Source organism: Gossypium hirsutum, chromosome A03 (assembly GCF_007990345.1).
Source record: "Gossypium hirsutum isolate 1008001.06 chromosome A03, Gossypium_hirsutum_v2.1, whole genome shotgun sequence".
Lineage (NCBI taxonomy): Eukaryota > Viridiplantae > Streptophyta > Magnoliopsida > Malvales > Malvaceae > Gossypium > Gossypium hirsutum.
This window is the reverse complement of record NC_053426.1, coordinates 14,529,821-14,540,681: the sequence shown is the minus strand read 5'-3', so window position 1 is coordinate 14,540,681 and position 10,861 is coordinate 14,529,821. Positions and strand designations below refer to the sequence as shown.

The window sequence follows — 10,861 nt, the reverse complement described above, 5'->3', positions numbered from 1 at the left end:
GACCCTCACATATAGGAATTTCTTAAACAATTGTCTTGTTTCAGTTCTTGTATTATCTAGAAATTTCCAGAGTAATATGCAAAACTTTGTTTGTAAAGATATTTAGTTCATCAATCATTATTTCTATGCAACACACTTTATGAATAATAGAGGATGAATAAATAGATCCAGAGGATAATTAAATTTGAATGAATTTGTTCAAAAATACAAAGGAAATTAATCTGATAGCTTATCTTTAAGAAGAAAGAGAATCTAAAGATAGCAAGCAGGACAAAAGTTAGATGCCCTAGATATCGCCGCTTGAGCGTCCATACACCAGCTCCATGAAGACTTTTTTTTTAGTTCAACATGTGTTTAAAAGATCCAAAGTAATTCGTTGATGCCTCGTTATGTAACATACTTTACTTCTCGTCGAATCCGGTATAACAAGGTCACTACATGACTTTCCAAATTTGAGCTGCCCTTTCGGGTTTTCAACTCAAAACCCCTTTGGTCTCAAGGCGTCCTTTGCGGGTTTTCACCTTGGCCTCTCCATTTTTTTCTTTTTTCTCTTTTTTTTTTTATTTTTTTCTTTTTTTTTTGAAATAGAAGTCACAAAGTGCCCTTTGCGGGTTTTCACCTTGGCTTCCCTTCTCCTTCAGACAAAGTACTCCTTGACCAAGTCCGAATTCACTAGATCAGATAAATTCTTCCTATCCATTTCTTGTCAAAATCAGTGCACCTCTAGAGAAAGCCCTCTTCGCAACATATGGCCCTTTCCAATTCGGCATCCTTTTGCATGGGAATGATATCTTTCAGCACAAAGTTTCCTTTATGAAATTCTTTTGGACGAACCTTCTTTGTCATAAGTCTGTGTCATTCATTTTTGGTACATTTGCTTAGGATGAATACTTTCAAGTTAAGTTTACTAGAGGTATTCAATTCTTGACTCCATCAAAGCTTGGAGGAAAAATCTTGATTCATAAACCCATGAGAAAGGGATTGCCCCAGCAACAATCCTGGCTGTTGTTTGTCAAACCCTACAAAAAGATGGTTCAATGATTCTCAGCAGACAAGAATGAAGTTGCTGACTTTATCCTTCAACCTGGAAAGCTAAGGTATAGAGATTACTCTCGGAGTATACATCCCACCATGACTCGATGATGTTTCTGAAGCATCCCTAATCTTCATAAATTGCCCCCAACTGTGAAGCTACCAAATGAGTGTAGCAAATAGGAGCCACAAAAAATATGGCTGTGGTGCTCTTTTGGTACATATAAGTTAGAGAATGAACAAACTCTTACAGATCATCAGCCAAAAACCCAGCCTAGTCTAAGAGAACATGATAGTGGGTTTGCCTCGTGATTCCAATCATTCCAGCATAGGTACCAAGGTAAAAATCATTGTTCTTTGGATGGCATACTTTGTTGTCAATGACAGTACCATGTAGCACATTGTCAGGAGATGCTTGCTGAAAAAAAACTTGGTATGATGGTTTTTCGTACAACAATAACCACAATCTTTAGGGTTCCACTTCTCGTCAAGGAACTTGCAAGCCTCAACAACTTGATCAAAACTTGATTGAATTGAGACTCGCTAACCCCATCCCTGAAAATAATGATTTGATCAGGTTTCCTCTTCTCTGAACTTGTATAGAAGTCTAAGAGAGCTTCCTTCATGATACCGTCATCCACTTTGTTAGAAACTGGTTTTGAAGAAAGAATCTATCATTTTAAGCTTCAGAGACTGCGTACGGCCTGATGCCCCGTAGGTAGAAATCAATGGCCACCGCCTGGAGCTAACCATCGCAGCTATTGACGGCACATCAGACTGCTCAGGAAAGCCAAACAATGCACCCATTCCAAGGATAATGGCTGGAACCTTTGAAACAACTGGAATTGAAGTTGTTTGCCCCAGCGTAAGCATAGAGAGTAGGCGGTAGTTTCTTATGCCAATTTTTACCAGTCTCGGTCATCTTTTGTAATTTGTTTTTTCTTCTTTTTCTTTTCTTTTGGCAACCTTTGTTGTACCATGGTATGACGCGTTATCTTTGAAAAGACTGCAAACTTTTGGCATTGTGCAGTTATATATAATCTTTTTTCTTTTTTTTTTTGAAATAGATGACTTTTGACTTTGTAATATTGGCATATGAAGCTATCTCCCCTCTTAATGAAGCAGTTGATGTCCAAAAAGATTATTCATTGTCAGCTTGAAACTTTTGACGAGCTCGGGCCCACAGCATATATGCCCCATAAGTCTTGACTCCCTTAAATTTGGCATTCATTGTACAACTGATGCGATCCCTTTCATGGTGGACCAGCAGTGCCCCAAAACCTCATGTTTATTCTGGCAATTGCAAATCCTCCTGCATGCGTTTTTGGACCACATTTTTGAATTCCCATAATAGTCTCAACAAGGTATTGTCTTGTCTCTTTAGCTAATTCCAATTTCGCAATCTTTCCTTCCTCTAAGGCTATATTTCCTACCACCACTTCATGGGGTATAAACCATTTTTAACAAATTCAGAAACAAGTCACAATTTCTGTCACCTTCAAAGTACTGAGATTCCTCTAAACACATATCACACTCAAAAGGAGCTCTGAATCTGTAGTATCGTTGCCCGTGTCATTGATATCTAGGGATCTATGATAGGCACACAAAAGAATATACAAGGAAAAATGAATTCAAGAATGACTATTTACATGAAATGAAAATTTATAAAGAATGCCAAAGGTCAAAAGAATCAGAATGAAAGAGTATTTACTCGGATAAATAATAAAAGTATGTTTTATTGAAAATAAAAATGTCTGAACATGAGCCCACTTCTCAAAAGAAATCTCATTACTCTTAGGCTTTAGAGCAATAAGAGTGTTCTGAATATTACTCCGTAAAATTCCTAAATATTATAGGAAGTTCTTCTGCAGTCTAATTGTTTAACGAACTTCCCGGTTCGTAAGGGCGAATGCCCTCAAGGTTTCTTTGTGCAGTCCCTTCCTCATTGATAATTTTAATTTCCAAACACCCCCTTCTCCGGGTAAGCTATCCCTTCTGACACAAAAGTCGGGGATATGTAAGGGAACGTCGTTAATTCCCATTCAACTTCTTTTTCACTCAGCCGTGACCCTCTTCTCTCTCTCTCTCTCTCTCTCTCTCTCTTTCTTTCTCTTTTTGATAACTTTAACTAATTAGAGTCTTTTTATAATTTTGAATGCAAATGATGCGATGAGATGCGACCTGACACAAAAGTCGGGGATGTGTAAGGGAACGTCGTTAATTCCCATTCAACTTCTTTTTCACTCAGCCGTGACCCTCTTCTCTCTCTCTCTCTCTCTCCCTCTCTCTTTTTCTTTCTCTTTTTGATAACTTTAACTAATTAGAGTCTTTTTATAATTTTGAATGCAAATGATGCGATGAGATGCTATTAGATGCAAATGCATGAATGTAAAAGGATATCGATTCTAATTCAATTTCATTTTAGAAAACGTTATTTAAGGAACAAAAATCTTTTCATAAAACGAATTACAAATACGCTTTCGCCCGTAGGCCCAGAGTCTTAACCCTATCTAATAACAAAGCTAACTTTCGACCACGATTTGACTATAGCTCATATTGGTGCTCAACGTGCTTGCCCTTTCTACCAGTATCTGTAAATGATTAGCTATCTCTTGAATTTGAATTATGGCTTCACCTATGAAGTAAGCTCTACAGCCAAAGACACCTTCTCCAATGTCTGTAAAGTTGCTCTGATTACCGTGAAAGAAAGATTGGCGAACAAGTAGCCATTCCAGCTTCGCAGCATACTGCCTTAAAATGATATCAAACATCCTCAGTGCTTCTTGAGAGTCTTTAAATTTCTGCCTCCACAGAACATTTCGAATTGCTTGCATGGATATCTTTGCAGCATAGCTAATCTCCACTTTAAAGGTCTTTAAACGATACGATCTTCTTTAATCTCTTTCTTTCATGCTCATTTGGGTTGTCCCGGTCATCAGGGCTTGCATTTCCATTATTTCTGATAAGTACAACATCCTAAAGTGCCACAGTAAATTCCAGCTTGTTGTTTGGTAGCGGTCCTATAGTAAGTGAGCCTTTCTACCATCATAAGCAAAATTCTTTCCATCCAATTCAATGTTGTAGGTCTTAAACCCTTACCATCCACGAGGTGACTATCTTTATCTGTAATGGTAGAAGTGTCCATCAGTACTCCCCACGCTCACCTTGAATTGTTCATCTATCTTCATGTCAAGCAAATACTGCAATTCCCCATAACTGTTGTAGAACAACTGCTTGGCTTCGTTACTCCATTAATCCCATATTTCCTTTAACTCTTGGAGGTTATTTTGCATCACACTAATGAGAGTGTAGTCCCATAATTCTAATCTGTATCCTTCGATGACACTATTTCCTTTTTCTATCTGGGTTTTCTCTGACCAAGCACAAACGAAAGAGTTGTCCTCTACTTTATTAAGATATTCGTTCCCCATTACAAAACTTTCTAACTCAGAAATTGAACCTTGAATTGACACCTTTTAATGATAAATGACATGCAATGATAGCAAAATAAGAAAAACAAGTCAGTGTCACATATATAAAAAAATATAATAAATAAGAACTTATAAAGGTAGGCACTAAAGGTCATCATCATACTACCTGGGGCAAGCACTTAGAGTTCACTATATGTAGTTCGGTTCTAAAGCAAGGGTACCTGAACCAGCAGATTCCTCGATCCTCACCAATTATAGGATCATATGGACCAAGTTCGGTTCAGGGGGACACATTTCCCTATGGTCATGCGGAGATGAAAATCTCACGAACACATAGGTACGGATGTATCCTGGAAGCAATCCACTAGCCCATGCGGACGTGAAAACCTCACGAAAGCATAGCTTCTCACTCCCACTTAAGGGTGTGACCATAACGGTCATGCACATGCAATGTGTGCGTAAACAATAACAAACATATGCAACTAACACATGTAAAAATGACATATTTTAAAAATTTTCCAAATTTCTGACTTTAAGACAGAAAATCATCAATTTTCGGCTTGACTCTCTTATAAGTCCCCAGTGGAGTCGCCAAGCTGTTGAAACCATTTTTTAAAGGGTTTGAAAAATGGGGTTTGACTTTTTGATAAATGAAAATGGGAGTCGCCACCAACCTTTTTAGGTGTAATTGATCACCTTTATAAAACATTTTGGTCTACGAAATGCAAGAAAACAGGTTCGGGAGTCGGTTACAAACAAGGAAGGATTAACACCCTCGTAACGCCCAAAATTGGTACCGAATTGATTATTTATTGTCCTAATGTCGAAAATTTGAAAAGATTTTAAAACTTGAACAATTTAAAGTTGAAACTTGAGATTCTTTTGTTCCGAAAGTATACAAACATCACATCCAGCATGTTAGGACATGATGTTTTAAATCCTCGTCACTAAAATTATCTCATGATTTTGAAAATTTATTAAAAGGATATTTGGTCATTTAGTCAAACGAAAAAATTGCAACCCAGCATGATAAGGCACGATTTTCCGAATTTCTAAACACCAAACATTGCCTTATTTAAGAAAAAACTTTTTCAATTAAATAAAATATATTTTTTAAAACAATGAATAATATAGAATTTAATAAAAAAATAATTTGATATAATACTAAAATTATTAAAAAATAAAATATAAAAGAGAATTAAAAAATCAAGGAGATAGGGATGAAATAAAAAAAGGTTGAAAACGAAGATGAACAAAGAATAAATAAGAACAAACTGTAGAAAATAAGAACGCAAGAGGGAGAGAAATTTGAGTGAATGCTCTCAAGAATTCTTATTGCTTCCCAAAACTCAAGTATTTTACAATGAAGGGAGAGGCCTCTATTTATAGTTGAGTCTCCCAAAATCCAACGATACAAATCAATTACATCAGTGATTAAGATTAAAGGATATCTACAAATTAAATCTCCAAGATTACAAGATCATATCTTCAAGATTGCATATCATATCTAAGATTGTATATCATATCTAAGATTGTATCATATCTAAGATTGCATATCATATCTAAGATTGCATATCCTTAAAGATTATATTTCCATATGAGTCAAGCTTATAGATGGACCTTAAATCTTTTCAAGTAATGGGCCATTCCGATTGGGCCAAATTTTATGTTTGTAATTTTGGACTGAACTTGGACTTCATTTTTTTTGGGTTTATTATTTTTGTTTTTGGACTTATTTCTGGGCCCGGGCAAAATTGAGTGTCTACAACCATAATTGATTTACCATATATATACCAAAATGGGCTGATGGATAGTGTGAGTGATCTCTGCCAAGCTTCCAATCCAACGAGCCTCCAAATTACTATAGAACAGGGGAAAATAAAACAGAGTAAGCATGAAATGCTTTGTAAGTTTGTATAACATGGTAATTAACTTACCACTCATTTACATTCAATATAAACATACAAGGCACATTCAATCAACTTGATCACGAGCCCTAACACATATCCTCATCACCCTTGTTAGTCATATATTTCATATATATATATATATATCAAGAAACATGTATGGGCTCAACAATAATTAGGTTTCCATGTACATATATTTTCCACATCATGTATTCATATAACATATACAAATCATATCATTGTATTTCAAGTACATTTTCATAATAATTCGTCTCAAGTTCAGACTATTTCATGTCGGAACTTTGCCTATTAAATCAATCAAAATGTCGATGGTTACACAGGTAGTACGATCGAGGTATACAAATATATAATCATAAATGAACATATTCATCAAACAAATTCCATGTTCATATAGAATTATCTCATATTTGCATATATCATATATTTCAGGCAGAACGTGTAATAATTCAATTCGTGTTCATATTTTCTCATGTCAGGATTTTGCTCGTTGAATCATTGAAAACATTGATGGATACACAGGTAGTACACTCGAAGTGTACAAATCAGAAATCCGTCAATTAATATTCAGGAGTGCTTTTTAAAGTACATAATCGGGAAATCCTCTCTCGAGCCATATAATAGGAAGTTCACAAAGAGCTATTAATCGGGAAGCTCACAAAGAGCCTATCAAGAAGCTTATCCGGGCTATATAACAAGAAGCCCATAAGAGTCATAATCAAGAAGTTTACAAAGAACTTTTAATCAGGAAGCTTACGAAGAGCCTTTAATTAGGAGCTCTGGATAGCCATATATCGAGAAGTTCAAGCGAGCCATATTAGGACACTCACAAAGAGCTGTATTTGTGTCCGTAATATATGCACAATCACAACCGATCATATAACAGGACGTTCACAAAGAGTTGCGGTAGTCCGCAACACATGCAAGATCACTACAGATCAGGATGCTCGCAGGAACCATATAACAGGAAGCTCGAGAGGGCTTATAACGAGACGCTCTTTCGAGCTATGGTGTGTCCATAACACATGCAGGACCACAACCAATCAGGAAATCTTGTATCCATCAAATTTCATTATTCAAACGAGATTTAATATTTATCGAGCTTTTTCGGATATATAACCAATTTCATATATTTGGCATTTATACAATTCAGATACACAACATTTAATTCGAGCATATAAATATACACAATTTAGTTACACGAACTTACCTCGATAAACGTTCGTGTACGTAAAATCTACTAATCCGATATTTTTTCTTTTCCTTATTCTAACTTAGAATTTGGTCCATTTGAATCTATATGAATGAATTTAACATTAATTCATGTTCATTTCAATTCAATTCACATCTTAGGCAAAATTACCATTTTGCCACTAAACTTTTAATTAATGACGATTTCATCCTTAGGCTCGAAAAATGAAATTCATGCAATTTAATCCTTATTCCAAGCCTAGCTGATATTTACATGTAAAAATTACAGCCCATGTATTTCATAAAATTTAGAATTTTTCCATGAATTTTACATCTTTTCAATTTATTCCCTAAATCATAATTTCATAAAAATCCCCTTTACAAAAGTTGTTTATCTATTAACAACCTTTCATTTTCTACCATAAAACTTCATAATTCATCTATGTTCATCCATGGAAAAACCCTAGTACCTTGATAACTTTGCAAATTAATCCCCTGATAGCTAGATTAAGCTATTACGATATCGGAAATATAAAAATCATTAAAAACGGGACAAGAAAACTTACCTAATTGATCAAAGTAAGCTTGCTTGAACTACTTTCTCTTAGCTAGGGTTTCCATGGAAATAATTCGAGCAAGATGATGAGAAAGATGATATTTTCATTATTTAATTAATTATCATCTTTTATTGTTTTTCACTTTCCAATTTCATCCTTTTTTTATTTTATTTTCCATGGATGAATCATCATCTTTAACCACTAAGCATTTTTAAATGGTCTATTTACCATATAAGGACTTGTACTTTAAATTTTTATAGCTATTTAATCCCTTTTGCTATTAGAACTCTTTTGCACTTTATGTAATTTGGTCCTTTATCAAATTAAACATGTGATCTGTAAAATTTCTTTATGAAATTTTTATACGACATTACTATCATACTATAGACCATAAAATAATATAAAAATAATTTTTCTTCCAAAATTAGATTTGTGGTCTCGAAACCACTATTCCGATTTTACTGAAAACGGACTGTTACACGGGATGTCAAATGGCCATGTGGCAAGTCGTGTCAATTTAGCAAATTGCACCCAAAACAGCAAAAAATGTTATTTTCAAGGTTTTTCGAGTATTCTAAAACCTATATATGACAAAAATAAGAAGATAATATGGAGTCGTCATAGAATATTCAAGAAAACAACTTGAAAACACCATTGAAGCATATTCTGAAGCATATTTCCATCAAGATTAAAGACTCCTAGTTAATATCTTAGGAAATTATAATGAGTTTCTTTATTTCTTTCAGTTATATTGTTTCTTGATTGTTTTTACTTTCAAGCATGAATTAATTTTCTAAATATCTAGGGGAGATGAACCTTAAGATATATTTTGTCATTTGACTTTTATTTTACGCAATAAATATTTAGATATTGTTCTCAATTATGTGTGCTTAATTCTTGGTTTGATATTTCTAGATTATTAACTCATGTTTGATGTGTTTAAATCAGAGGAGGAATAGACTCTATTTAAAAGTAAATCTTGCGTAATTGAGTTGAGTTGCATGTAATTCTAGAAATATGACAATATAAATCTACCAGATTAGAGTAAAATTTAATAGGGGGACCCATAAATCGAGATAATGCAATAATATAGGTTTTAATTAGAAGCGAATTTTAATTAATTAACCTAGAGTCAATTGCTTTTGTTCTTAAAGAGAAATATTAGCATAATTTAGGGATTTCTAGGATCAAGATACTAAGTGAAGAAATTGCGTAGTTTAGATTGATAATGACAGATGAAATCTAGGTGAATTCTTTCCTGGATATTGTTTCGCCCCTTGGTTATTATTCGATTATTTTCCTGATTTGTTCTTTATCACATTCGTAATTTAATTAATTTTAGTTTTAATTAATCATTCAACTTTATCCGTTAAATAATAGGAAGACGATAATTACTAGTACTTTTAATCTTTTAGTCTTTATGAGAATGATATCTTTGCTCACCATAGCTATACTATTAATTGATAGGTGCACTTGCCTTAGTCGGATTTTTAGTTGGTTTACGATTCCATCAAGTTTTTGGTGTCGTTGCTAGGGACTAAAATATTAGGAAAACTTTATTTCTATTAATTTAAAATTTTTTAATTTTAATTTTAATATTTTTGTTTTTAATTTAATTTTTACATTCTAATTTTTTCTTTGTTTAATTCTGACAGGTTCTTTTGGTTTATGATTAGACGAAACCCGTTAGAACTATTAGTGTTTGATAGTGAAATTGAAAAGATTGCTCGTAGAAATCGTAGAAAGGTTAGTGAAGCAAAGTAAGGTCAATATATTTTAATAAATGATCAAGACAAAAATGATATTATTGTGGAGATGGATGATAATCAAAATAATCAATAGCCTCCAACATCTTTTGCCCATTATACTATATTTGATTATGCTAAGCCTACTCTGATTGGGGCTAAATCAGGTATCATCAGATTGACTATTGTTGCAAACAATTTTGAGCTGAATCCAAACACAATTCAGATGGTAACACAATATGTTCAGTTTCATTGGTTGCAAGATAAAGATCTAAATGCTCATTTGCCTAACTTTCTATAGATTTACGACACATTAAAGATTAATGGAATTTCTGATGATGCCATACACTTATGGATATTCCCATTCTCTTTAAGGAGCAAGGAAAAACAGTGGTTAAATTCACTTCTATGAGGTTCTTCACAACATGGGATCAGATGATTGAGAAGTTTCTGTTGAAATACTTCCCACAGGCTAAAACAACTAAATTGAGAAAAGACATCTCTTCTTTTTCTCAAATTGAGTTGGATACATTATATGATGCATGGGAGAGATATAAGGATCTTATGAGAGGATATCCTCATCATGGGTTACCTTTGTGGTTACAAGTTCAAACCTTTTACAACAATTTGAATCCCTCGACTATGCAACTAATTGACGCAACAGCTAGCGAGACATTGAATAATAAGACACCTGAGGTAGCTTAAGAGTTTATTGAGGAGATGGCACTAAATAACTATCAGTGGCAAGTCATGAGAACGAATTCGATTAAAGTAACCAGTGTTTTTAATATTGATGCAGTTTCTATGTTAGCAAATCAAGTTGAAGCTCTTGGTAATAAAATTTATGGTTTGAATTTTTCTAAGCGGGTGAATCCAGTAGTGTAATGAGATATGAATGGAGTGGGGATGATTGATTCAGAATGTTTACCCTTTGGTTCTAGCATGGAGCATAAGCAAGTCAACTTTATAGGTAACAATTT

At 34.0% G+C, this 10,861-nt stretch overlaps 1 non-coding gene and 1 pseudogene across 1 annotated transcript; both read right to left on the bottom strand.

The window, feature by feature from the left end:
- Positions 1–959: 959 nt before the first annotated feature.
- On the bottom strand, positions 960–3,866 carry LOC121217828 (protein argonaute 4A-like; annotated as a pseudogene).
- A 6,498-nt stretch (positions 3,867–10,364) lies between these two features.
- LOC121225668 (small nucleolar RNA R71) lies at positions 10,365–10,471 on the bottom strand. The gene has a single exon (XR_005923525.1). It is a non-coding gene; the product is annotated as a small nucleolar RNA R71 (small nucleolar RNA).
- Between the last annotated feature and the right edge of the window lie 390 nt (positions 10,472–10,861).